At 39.5% G+C, this 11,597-nt stretch overlaps 1 protein-coding gene across 1 annotated transcript in view; it reads left to right on the top strand.

Annotated features, from left to right (window-relative positions):
• AOPEP (aminopeptidase O (putative)) overlaps nt 1–11,597 on the top strand; it is a 333,459-nt gene that overhangs the window by 299,023 nt on the left and 22,839 nt on the right. The gene's annotated exons all lie outside the window — the stretch shown is intronic.

The raw sequence follows: 11,597 nt of genomic DNA, 5'->3' as shown, positions 1-11,597 counted from the left end.
GGGGCGCGGCCGGCGGCCTCTACGGAGATTGGCCGCAGAGGAGGAGGCGGGGCGCGGGGCGGCCGTGGGAGATATCAGCCGGCGCCGGGACCCGTTGGCGCGGACTCCAGGCTTCGGCCCGCGTCCCGACGGGAGCCTCAGTAAGTAAGACGTTTTCCCGCTGCTGGTCGGCGGCTGCGCCCGCCGCAGCCCCGCCCGTTCTGACAGCTGCGGGGGCCGGGGGCCATTAGTTGGTGTTCATTAGGATAATTAGAATGGTTTCTCTCCTTCTACCAAATCCCTTGTTTTCCTCCTTTTAACCTCAGCCTTTCTTCAAATGAGCTTTAGCGGGAAAGAAAGCCAAGTTTGGTTCACTATTATCGTTCTGCTTAATAATCGTGCCCCTTATTTGCTGACAGCTAACAGCCCATTCTATGGAGTTTGCTTTCCCACCACCATGGTGATACCATTTGATGTAAATGGGAGCTCTCCTTGGCCTTCAGAAATACTATAGGGTGCTTCTGACGAGCTATTGCCTTTGCTTTCATGCTTTTGTAGTCGCTGTAAACATTTTAACTTAGAGTGTAGTGTGTTCTATGGCCTCTGTGCCCGTCCGTATTGTAATTTTTGGTGGGTTGTATTTACCAAGCCTTCAAGGAAAAAACAAGTGCGTTCAGACGCGCACCAGAAAACTTATTTAAAGGGCAAATCCATCAGGAAAAAGAGTAACAAAAATTACTGCTCCTGGCTGGAGCCTTCTTTAGAAATGTTCTACAGGGCAACTTTAGTCTCTAGAGAACTGTTCTTTTTCATCTTCTGTCTAGGGTGTGTGCTGATCTAGAGGAGTTCTGGTCTTTGGTCTTAATTCCTAGCAGACATTCTTGGATGGAAATGGAGACTTAATGCCGGGCAGCTAACCGCAAACAATTTTTTAAAAATTGCATTTTAAATGTTGACTCTAAAGAAGTTTGTTTGGGTTGCCCAGGAAGGAGCAGCCTGTTTTTTATTTCTGTCTCAACTATTACTTGCAAAGTTCTGAGATGAGATCCTGCATTGTGAAATCAGAGGAGAAATGGTTCTCAAACCTGTAAGGTTGCATGTGTATCCATTTTTCTTTTTCATTTTTGGCGGAATCTGGGATGACTGGATTTTCAAATTTATTTATTTTAAATAAGTCAGGCTTTACTTTGATATAGAATGTATAAATTATAATTGGTGTATAGTATACCAAAGTATAATAAAAATAGCAAAAAATTTGTTAAAATGTTGAGAGTAAATATTATCTTTTAAAGTTCTTCTTAGTTTTATTCTGTAGAAAGAAATTTTTGAAAACTGTTTCATTGCCACCTCTTTTTTTTTTTTTAAAGCTAAATTCCGAGTTAACTTATACAGATAATTTAGGATACTAAGGGGAAGGGAAGGTTTGCTTTTCAATGGTCTGTTTTCCATTGAAATTGAATAAACAATCAGAAAACTTATAAATGTCTTAACATTTTCTGTAACTTCCAAAATTTGTTTTGTGCTATTAAAATGTATTATACCAGTAAAATAATACTGATTTTTTTACATGAGCACATTATACATAAAGGAAAATATAAAACTTCATTTTTTTTAATTTCTTGAGAAAATAACCTAGAAATTACTATTAGGAATAACTTGCACATCGTTGAGATTTTAGATTGCCACTAGAAAGCACATTGTGGGTTTAATCATGTTCATGCCAACATCTATTAGAAAGGTCTCTGACCTACCAGAATTTTAGATCCTTGGTTAGTATCTATTTGAATCTTTGAAGACTTAATTTCTGTTGGATTGACTTTCAAGTACTTGAATTCAGATGAGAAAGTATTTCCATGGCCGGAAGTAAAGCTGCATTTCAGATTTCCTGGTCCCCTATGGGCTTCAGGCTCCCCTCTAGGGGGCTGGGGGGAGCGTTGAGTCCCAGCTGGAGCTCACAGTAGGTATAAGATTATAGTGTGTGAACTCTCCTAGAGATAAAATGGACATTTTGCTCCAAAAGAACATTTTTATTAAACTTAGGGTTTAATCTACTTGTTTCATTGGGAATAGTTTCTTTTGTGATGGGAAGTATATTAATTCATGAATTACTGGACCATTTGTGCATAGCATGCAGTTTGGGGTAAACAAATCTGGCATTGATGGTGTCCGTATGGTTTTATTTTTCAGTTTCCCATTCATTGTTTCACCTTATCACAATGTGCAACCACAAGACAGCCACTTCTCTTTATACAGAACACTGATCTCTTAAGAGTGTCACTCTCCTTAGGTGAGCTAGTGTTCACATGGAGGAGGGGGGAAAGAAGTTAAAAATAGAGTAAACATTTCCTGAAAGTATGTGAAACTTGTTTTCTACCTTTCTTTCTCTTGAAGTTCTTAAGGCTATATCTTTTTCAAGAATACAAGTTGCTGTGTCGAAGTGACCCTTAACCAGTTCATCCATTGTTCTTCATAAAACTTTTCAGAGATAATCGTGGATATAAAATGTATGGACTTGATCCAGAAGTGTACAGAATTTAAGTGAAATCTGACTTGTGTGCTTTATATACAATAAATTTTTCTGTGAAATAATCCTGAGACATTGGGCAGTCAGTTGAACTGTACGCTCAATGTATTTTTATTAAGTAAAAATAATTTTATTGTTTTATTGCCCCAGAGTCATTCATGCAGTTTGACTCCCCACCCTTGTCCACCCCCGCCCCCCACAATGCCTCCTTACTTGGCCATACATGTATGTATTTAGGGATATGTGTCTTGTCAGTTTCATGACAGAAACCACAACACATTGTAGGCGGGTGGCTACATTCATGCTTAGTTTGAATTTGGTAGAAAATATAAAAAGAGTATTAGAAAATAAAGTCTATTTAAAATAAAAGATATTTCCGTTGTTTTGAGTACATGCCTGTGAAGCAGAAAGGACAGGAACTAGGAGTAATGGAATGTTAGCGTTCTAGACCAGAATAAACACCCAAGAATGAAATTGGTTTATAAATTATGTTCTGCACTTAAAAACGTGAACATTGTGTGTCCATCTGTGCCTGCTGAGTCGGTGTGTAAGCTGAGGCCATGGTTGACTTGGTTTCTCCCTCCTCCTGTTTCTTGTTGTCTTTCGTACCTCAAAGTCTTGTTAGTATCATTGTCTCTAGTATGCTTTTGTGGGTTACTTTATTTGTGGTGGGCAATTTTGATAATTTGGAAAAAAATCTTGAAAAGTAAGTTTTAACAAGGAGACTAGAAAGCAAAAGGCAGGTTTTTCTTAGAGATACTATCAAGTTTTTGCACTTAGAGCAAAACGGGTTATTGCAACTTCTCATACAACTTACTCGCTCTTTAAAAACATTACAGAGCCATCATTTCATTGAATATAGTTGATTACAATTAAAGAGTTATTTCAGTTATTTTACCATTTAAGAATCATCTACCACATCTATTATTGTACGGAATACTTTAAAAAAGTCTCTCAATTGATGTATTTGAATGTGTGTATTTTTTGGATTTCTTTTAGTTTAGACATGAGAATCACATGAGAATCTCTCCTGGCTAGAATTTTCCTTTGTAGCTGTAAGTTGTTTTTTTTATTATAGAATTAAATTGCCAAATTTTGACTGACAACCATTCTTGCCGTCATTTTTACTATATTACTCCACTTACTACATTGGACATTAAGTCCTTTGTTTAAATTTGATAAACATGTGCATGTCAGGCCTGGGGTAGATGGTGCAAGAAATGAGCACAGTTGGGATTATAGTCTGAAAGGAGTTGCCTTTACAGAAGTTAAAATATAGTTTTGTTTGAACTCAGCTATTCTTTATTTAAACTTATGAGGATCTTATTTTTGTCCATAAAATACTGAAGGATATATTTTCAATAGGAGCTTAAGTTTCTTCCCCCTCCCCTTTTGCTAAACTACTTGTTTAGAGGAAAAAATATGTTTTTAAACCAAATGTTCCTAAGGGTTACATATTTGTACTTACGAACACCTTTTGTGCATGTTACATAGATCATTCTTTACCAGGTACATAGGGCTACATGAAGTATATTCAACCAAATGTTACAAAGAAGAGTTAAAGTCGATACAGTTATTTACCAAAGTATTTAATTTGTAATAAATAATGTTCCACATACTATCTGATTTTGACATTTCAGGAGGAATAAAGTTAGAGAAAGATAAGAAAATTCTGGGTTTTAATGAAATTACTGTTTACTTGTTCTTTTCTCTTGGAAAAAACTGAATGTATTTGATAGTTCATTTGTGTCATAAAATGACAACATAAAAATCTGAGCATGAAGCTGTTTGATGCAATGCCTTATATGTGGAAAGCATTTGGAAGTTGTAGAATTCTAGCAGTTTGCTTGCATAGACCTAACGTTTTAATATTTAATGGTGTTAGCATTCGTCTTTATATAGAAACGTTGAAATCAGAACTTTTGAGATCTTCATTATTTTCAAATATTGTTGTTATGACTGAGAGTAGAGGGTTGCCAACAGGTTTCTTGTGACACTAGTGCCAGGGATTCTGCACTGAATCCCTGTACCGACTGAACCTCTTCACCGAAGCCCCCCAGTTTCCAGGTGCTAGCTCAGCGCTTTGTTAGAGCACGTGCTTTTAATCATTTATGCATTTCAGTGCATAGATAGATATTAGATAGCGGTATTGAATTTCTTCTTAAAGTAGGTCTTCTCTTTTTAAATAAATTGGGAAATGTTCTTTTGACTTGATTTAAGAAAAATGGTTCACTTCAGCCGGAGGCAGAAAAAAGGGAAAGGACCAAACAGTTCATGTACTGTACTTTTGAGCCATGGGTGGGTCTTGGTACTTCCAAAAGTGACCCCACAGACTAAAGCAGACACCATCATTACCAAATAGTATCTGATATAATTTACTGGCCTAACTCATTCTCATGTGTTCACATTATGTAGGAGTCACATTTTAATGTGCTAACTTAATTCCCCCAACTTTTATAAAAGTATTATCCAGGCTATATGTTGTCTGACACAAAGCATATTATTTAAACTATATAAAATGCAGTCCTCTCACAGCTTTTAAAACCATGTGTACATTAATGGCTTATGGCATTATACCTTTTGGAAAATAAATCTTTGAAAACACTCATATTGAAAATTCCCAGAATTTTACCAGAGTGCTTAGGATCTTCACATCTGTTTCCCCTACCCAGGAACCTGCCAAATCAGTAACCAAAGAGGCCACAGGGTGAACATTCCTGATCTGAATTTTAGGCTTCTTTAAAAAATCCTTACTCATGAAGAAGAAACTATAAATTCCTAAGTGAGGCAGTCTATTCACTCTGCCATGACAGCAATGGCATGTAGGGCTTGTTAAAGCTTTCTAAAGAATTTGGAACACTTGAAAGTATCAGAGAATACTTCTGACTTTTGCATTTGCAGTTTTATTTTTTTAACAGAAATCTTTTTGTTTTCTTGGAATTGTCTCAGTAATGCTGTATTGAATAACTGATGTCTTTATCTTGAATAAGAGCATGTGTTTTATGAACTAGAGTTCCTAACTTATAAATAGTAATATTTTCTAACTCAAAATTCTAGTTGCTTGTTTATGACCCCCCCTAAAGTCCAGCATGCAAATACCTTTATTGTGAGAATGTCAGCCAGTTTTGTACATCAGATTGTGGCCATGGTATATAACCGCACAATGGAGTAGTACGCAGCTACTAAAAATCAGATGGAACTGTTCCCATTATATGGTAAGGTGGCAAGAAATGTGTGTAAGGGGAGTTACTGTATTTTTGTTTCCCAAAAATGTAGTAAATATGCTTTTTTTGGGTGTGAAATGAATTATATGAATAGTTACTTCTGCTTAAATTTTCTTAATAAAATTTAACCACAGACCTACTCCCTAAAGATGTTTGATAATCAGAACTGTGCTACATGAATTTTTATTTATAAGTAGATTGCTTTATTTTGAAGGAAATTATTTTCACTTTTAATAATTTGGTGACTTTCATTTGTTGGTAAATCAAGTTTGTGTCCCCAATATAATATGAACTATGACTTCTTTTCTTAAATTTGGCAGTTCTTTAAAATGTATTCATTTTTTGCTTTAGCATGTAGAGGATGGTTTTGCTTTTAGTTTTTCATTATCAGTTCAAGCCAATTGTTTTTCCTCTACACAAGTTACTAGTTTAAACTAGAAATATTTTAGTAATATCATGATATGTTAGTTGATAAAGGCTCTTAGGCAGAGACTTGCCTGTATAAATGTTATTACATAATTCATTTTTGTAACCTAACAACATTTATCATTAAGAAAGTGACAGAGGGGGCCTGAGTGGTTCCGTCAGTTGAGTGTCTGCTCTTGATCTCGACTCAGGTTGTGGTCTTACAGTTCATGGGATTGAGCCCTGTGTCAGGTTCTGTTGAGACAGTGTGGCGCCTGTTTGGAATTCTCTCTCTGTCTCTCTGCCCTCCCCTGCCCATGCACATGCACACACGTACACATGCGTACCCTTTTTCTCTCTTGCATCAATAAAGTTTTTTTAAAAAGTGACAGATCAAGGAAGATTATATACTAACGTTGACATGAAGACCTTAGTCCTGGCCAGTGTTTGGGGCCCGTAAGGTCAGCTTCACCAGAGTTCTGATACTCTTAGGATTTTGTGTATCTTTTAGGCATATAGAGAAGGAGAACTCTTTATAAAAGTTCTGAGGAATTTTTTTTAATATATCCTAATTTTACCCCAATTCCAAAAATCATCTTATAAAAATTTATACAACTTAGAAATTTTACTTGTTTTATTTTGGGTCAGAGCACCTTCTGAAAGAGGACTTGTGTCTTGTAGTCACTCCCTTGTTGCCCTTAGTGAGAAAAGTGCAGGGAGGGGTACTGTTTGTTGTCTCGCTCTGGGTGATGGGGGCACCTGAGGCTATATAGTGTGGTGTGAGTTTTCTGGAATTTAGTAGACTTTTGGGGAAATCTTACAAAAAATGACTTTATATGTCTATGGAATTACCTTTTGAATCCAAAAGCCTGCTGTCTCTATTGTGCCCCTATGCCCCAAAGCCTGTGACTTTGAAAGGTCAACAGCTTCAGTTCTGGTTTGGACCCTGCTTCTGTTGAATTTCAGCCAGCAAGTCTCCAGCATACAGGAGAATTTGAGATTTTTCTCCCTCCCCCATTTCTTCTGTTTTTGTTCAGTGTAAACAGTTCCTGCCGTAGTAACATAGACAAATATAGCCGAGAATGCTTTTCTGGAAGAAGAATGCTCCCTAAGCATTTTTTAACCATTTTTGGGAAGAATTGATCTTTCCGTGTATTTCAGACAGACTGAAAGAGGGAGGTTGTTGCTGTAAATTGAAGTGACATCATATGTATTGCCCCCATTGATCCGCTTTTAGTCTCCAGCCAGGATAAAAGGAAATGCAGCAGGGAGGAAGCATGCTTCATTTAGGCACAGATCCAGAGTGATAATGGGGTAATAATAGAACTCACGCCACTGTCAGTTGGTGGCTGCCTTTAGTGCCGGGCTCAACCCCTGCCTGGGAGCCTCTCAGAGACTTCCTTCGTTTGCCGCTGCAGCCCAGCCAGCTGGGCTGTGAGGGGAGGTGCCTTCCTTCTGAAGGGGTGCAGGCCGTGGGACTTGGACATTGGTGGCATCGGGTTCCTTGTGTCTGTTCCTGCCTCTGGAAGGTCAGTAGTGAGACGCGTTGGTGACATTTTCTGATCTAGGAGGCGAGCTGGCCTTTCTGCATCTTGCTAAGGGAAGAAATGGTGGAGGGGCTCAGTTGTGTGGGTGGTTCTTTGGGGGCCAGAAGTGAGTGATGTCCCAGTGACAGCAGTAGTAAGGGGCTTCTGGAAGAGTCAGGGTTTGTTTGCTTTGTGCTGCTTGCGGACTAGGAGGGTGGGTCTGGAAAATTCATATTTTCTTTCCAAGACCCTGTGTGGAAACTCCTTAAAACCATTCAGAGTTTTGTGGCTTGCCTAGGCTCTTAAGTTGACTGGGAAAATACCAGGTAGACTCCTTTTTTCTTTGTATGTTTCTGGGTAATTAGCAGCTATGGAATCCTCCCTCTTTAAAACAAGAATACAGACTTCTAAATCCTTAACAAATAGCATTTGTGTTGACTGACCCCCTTTAGCATTTTATTTTTTGTATTTCAGTAAGTTTGACAGTGCTGTGAAGTTCTTTTTCACACACAAAGTACGCACATGACTTGGGCACCCCATAGTCTTATTTTGTCTAAGTTTCTGAGGCAGATGAATTTTTAAAATACCGAACTGGTTTCCCCACGGAAAAAATAATCACCTTGTCATGAATTCCTTGTTTGTGTAAAAGGAAAGGACCTTCTATTCCTGTCGCTATTGAACTGTGGGTGTGAGCACCATTAGACCCTCAGAAATAAAGGCAAGTTCTTTTCAGAATGTTTAGAGGAGCTGCTTTCTCAGGAGATAAGGCTCTAAAACACGTACTTTATTTTTCTTAATTACTTCATAGTGCAACGGAAGCTCTCAGTACTGCTGTATTAAAACACAGTTGGCCTAGAAGTCACATGAAATTTAATTTGATTTCTACGTGGGTGGGAGTGGAGTGACCACACATTTCCCACCGCTGCTTCTCCAGCTGCCGGGGCCGGTGGTGCCCCGGCTGCATTGGCTGGCTACGAGCGCTCCGCACTGCTGTGCAAGTATTTTGCTTTATTACATAGTACTTCTTTTTCATTGTATGGTGGCTTTACAGGGAGTAAATATTTAATTCACGGAAGGAAATGTACTAAAGTGAACAACTTACCACATTTTTGCTTTAATATCAGACTCTTCAGGGTCTGTAATGTCCTGTAAAAAAATTGTCCTGTTTACTTGGGAATGAAAGACCCTGAATCAGTTTTATTGTTTGTATACTAAAGTAGCATTTGATTACTGATTTTCTCTACTTTTCCCATTGTATAGAAACTACAGTTTTCCTGCTGAATTTAGAAGAGCTGCAGTTGAAAGCCAGATGGCTACAGGTTGTTTACTAGATGAGTCCATCCCGAAGCATAGGACTCACAGCTCTCCCAGTGTTAGGGAGGAATGGTCTCCGGTCCCTGTGTGGGCCTTTGTTGCTGGCTCGCATGGGGGGGTGGGGCGGGCAGGGGCAGGGAGTGCTCCCTGTGGGGTGTGCGGCTTGCTCTCTGCCTCTCCCCAGTTAGAGGAAACGAGATGTGTTAGAGAGTCCTGAGGGTTTGAGAGAGAGAAAGAGAGAGAGACACACACACACACACACACACACCCCCAATCCATCTCGTCTGTCTTAAAGCAGGGAGCTTGGCTTTAAATATTTTTCCATCACAGAAAATCTGGAGAGGACAAAAGCTTTCCGTGATCCTTGTGTTTTTGTTTCTGTGTGCATATATGACCTTTCTGCTCAGAAGAAAACTGCAAGAGCTATAGAAGTGCGAATCCAGATATCTTGATAGATTCACATGTTAGTAAGCCTTCATTTGTAAATTGGAGTTGTGTTTGTTGGTTAAGCCCAGCTGGGGGTAAGTTAAGGACCAAGCAGTTTGTCTTACTCAAGAGTTTTTTTTTTTTTTCTTTCCTCCGTGGGTATTTTAAACCAAATCCCAGACTTGAGCTCTAACAATAGGCCTCTTTGTATGTGTGTGTGCACGTAATAAGGAGATGCTTTCCTTCCTACTCTTTCCTTCCCTGTAACTCTGCAAATTGGCAGGGCTGGTTTCTGCTGTATTTAGTTAGCGAACAAGTCCACACCCCCAGCTGATGGGTGTTCTACACTCTATCAGGTGGGCCCTTCCCCCAGAAGCCCTTTTCCTGTGTCCACAGTAGCCTGAATGTGAAGCCGTCGCTCTGGGGTTGGCTAGCTGTGAGAGTGCTTCACACCAGTTTTTGAGAGTGCCTTGCCTGGGGAGGGGGGCTGCTGGATGGGCCCCTGAGTCAGTCTGGGTCTCTGACCTTCACAGCCCACACAGAGTCAGAGGCCAGGCTAGGTCACCACCTGGTGAGGGCTGCTGGGGCACACTTTGTAAAGAGAAGTAGTGAGCGGGTGGGAACCCTGTTGGGGCAGAAAGACCAGCTCTCTGAAGAGGGTTCAAGTGCAGGAGGACAATTGAGGAATTGACCTAAGGCAACTTGAGGTGTGTACTCAAGGCCAGAACTGAAGGATTAGCCTCCACCTGAGATGGTCCCTTCTTACAACAGGGAAGAAGGATCCCGAGAGGGAGCTGCACCCTGCTGTGCGTGGGAAGGAGGCCTGACACAGCCTGGGTGCTGCAGGGCCTAAGGAGATTGCTCATGGTGTGAACTGATGGGTGAGGAGGCTCCCCAGGGCTGGTGGCCCTGGGTTTGGGCTGTTTTCGAAACATTTTGAAAATATAAAAATCTCATGTGTCTGGAACTATGGACAATGAAAAACTGGCATGTTTGCTCTTAGTTGTTACATAGTGATTTGATACCTTAGAACATCTTAAAACATGACCTAACAATGAAAGAAATGAAGTAGTAGCTATTCTTTGAGTCTTCCTATAGGAGTTCACAGGTCAGTGCTGGTTGCAACCCTCTGTTCTTGCTGAAGACACCTTGTTTCGATCCTGTCAGCCTGAGAGAGGGTCCACAGCTTGACTCTAAGGTGGATAAAGTGCTGTTATAAAATATAAACATCGAGGAATCGAGTGATGTGCTTCCATGTCTATCTGTAGGAAAGTGGGAGCTTTATTATCACTTAGAAGAGCAAAGTGAGAAAATACAAGAAATGCTTTCCTTGTAGAATTTCCTGGTGAACATTGTGCTTGCAGCCTACTTGATTTTCCTTCATGTATATTTTGCACAAGTGTGTGTGTGGTATTTGTGAGTGAGGGTGGCGTGCCACTTGGGGGCAGAAAGGTAGAGAGGGAGAAAGAGAAGCCATTGATTTTTAAATTTTCTTCTTAAATAACAGAAAGTGGGGATTAACATCCAGGCGGTAATATGAACATGCTGTTGATCTAGCATTGACTTGAAGACCTACAAAATCGAGTTCACTGACAGGGATTATCTGGGGGCAAGCAAGGATGGAGGGACAGCTTAATGTAGAGAATAATGGCATTCATAAATTCAGTAATTTTAGAACTTGACTTTAGAATGGATATTTTTCAGTTCTTGCAAGATGTATCTGAAATTAATTTTTTCCTCCTTTGTTTGAGCCCTGCTCTGTGATAGGGGCTGATCTAAGCATTGTGTGCTATTCAGTTGTGAATAAGACATTTTTCCCTGGATTTCACAAATATTGTTTGCTTGCTCACAAATTAGTTTTTGTTGTTTTAATGTCATATAAAAATATTCTCTCCTTGCCTGTAAGTATTAAACACCTTTTTTTTTTTTTACCTGTCCTTATGAAAAACTCAGGAATAAGGGTGACCTTGTATGTGGTATGTGTGTGATTATATATACGTACATACATACATGTGTAAAATTACATGTCTAATCATTTTAAACTTTTTGAGGGAATAATAAGTTTACAATTTTTATAATGGAGGATGGTGAGATATGGCTCTTCATTATGTTCTCTTTATTTCTTTGTGTGCATTTGCAGTGTTTAGGAGGTAACGAAGGAAATCTGAAAGCTGCTTCTTAATATCAGATGGCTTCTTG

Source organism: Suricata suricatta, chromosome 13, assembly GCF_006229205.1.
Source record: "Suricata suricatta isolate VVHF042 chromosome 13, meerkat_22Aug2017_6uvM2_HiC, whole genome shotgun sequence".
Taxonomy (NCBI): domain Eukaryota; kingdom Metazoa; phylum Chordata; class Mammalia; order Carnivora; family Herpestidae; genus Suricata; species Suricata suricatta.
The sequence above is the reverse complement of the archived record's forward strand: the minus strand, read 5'-3'. Positions and strand labels throughout refer to the sequence as shown.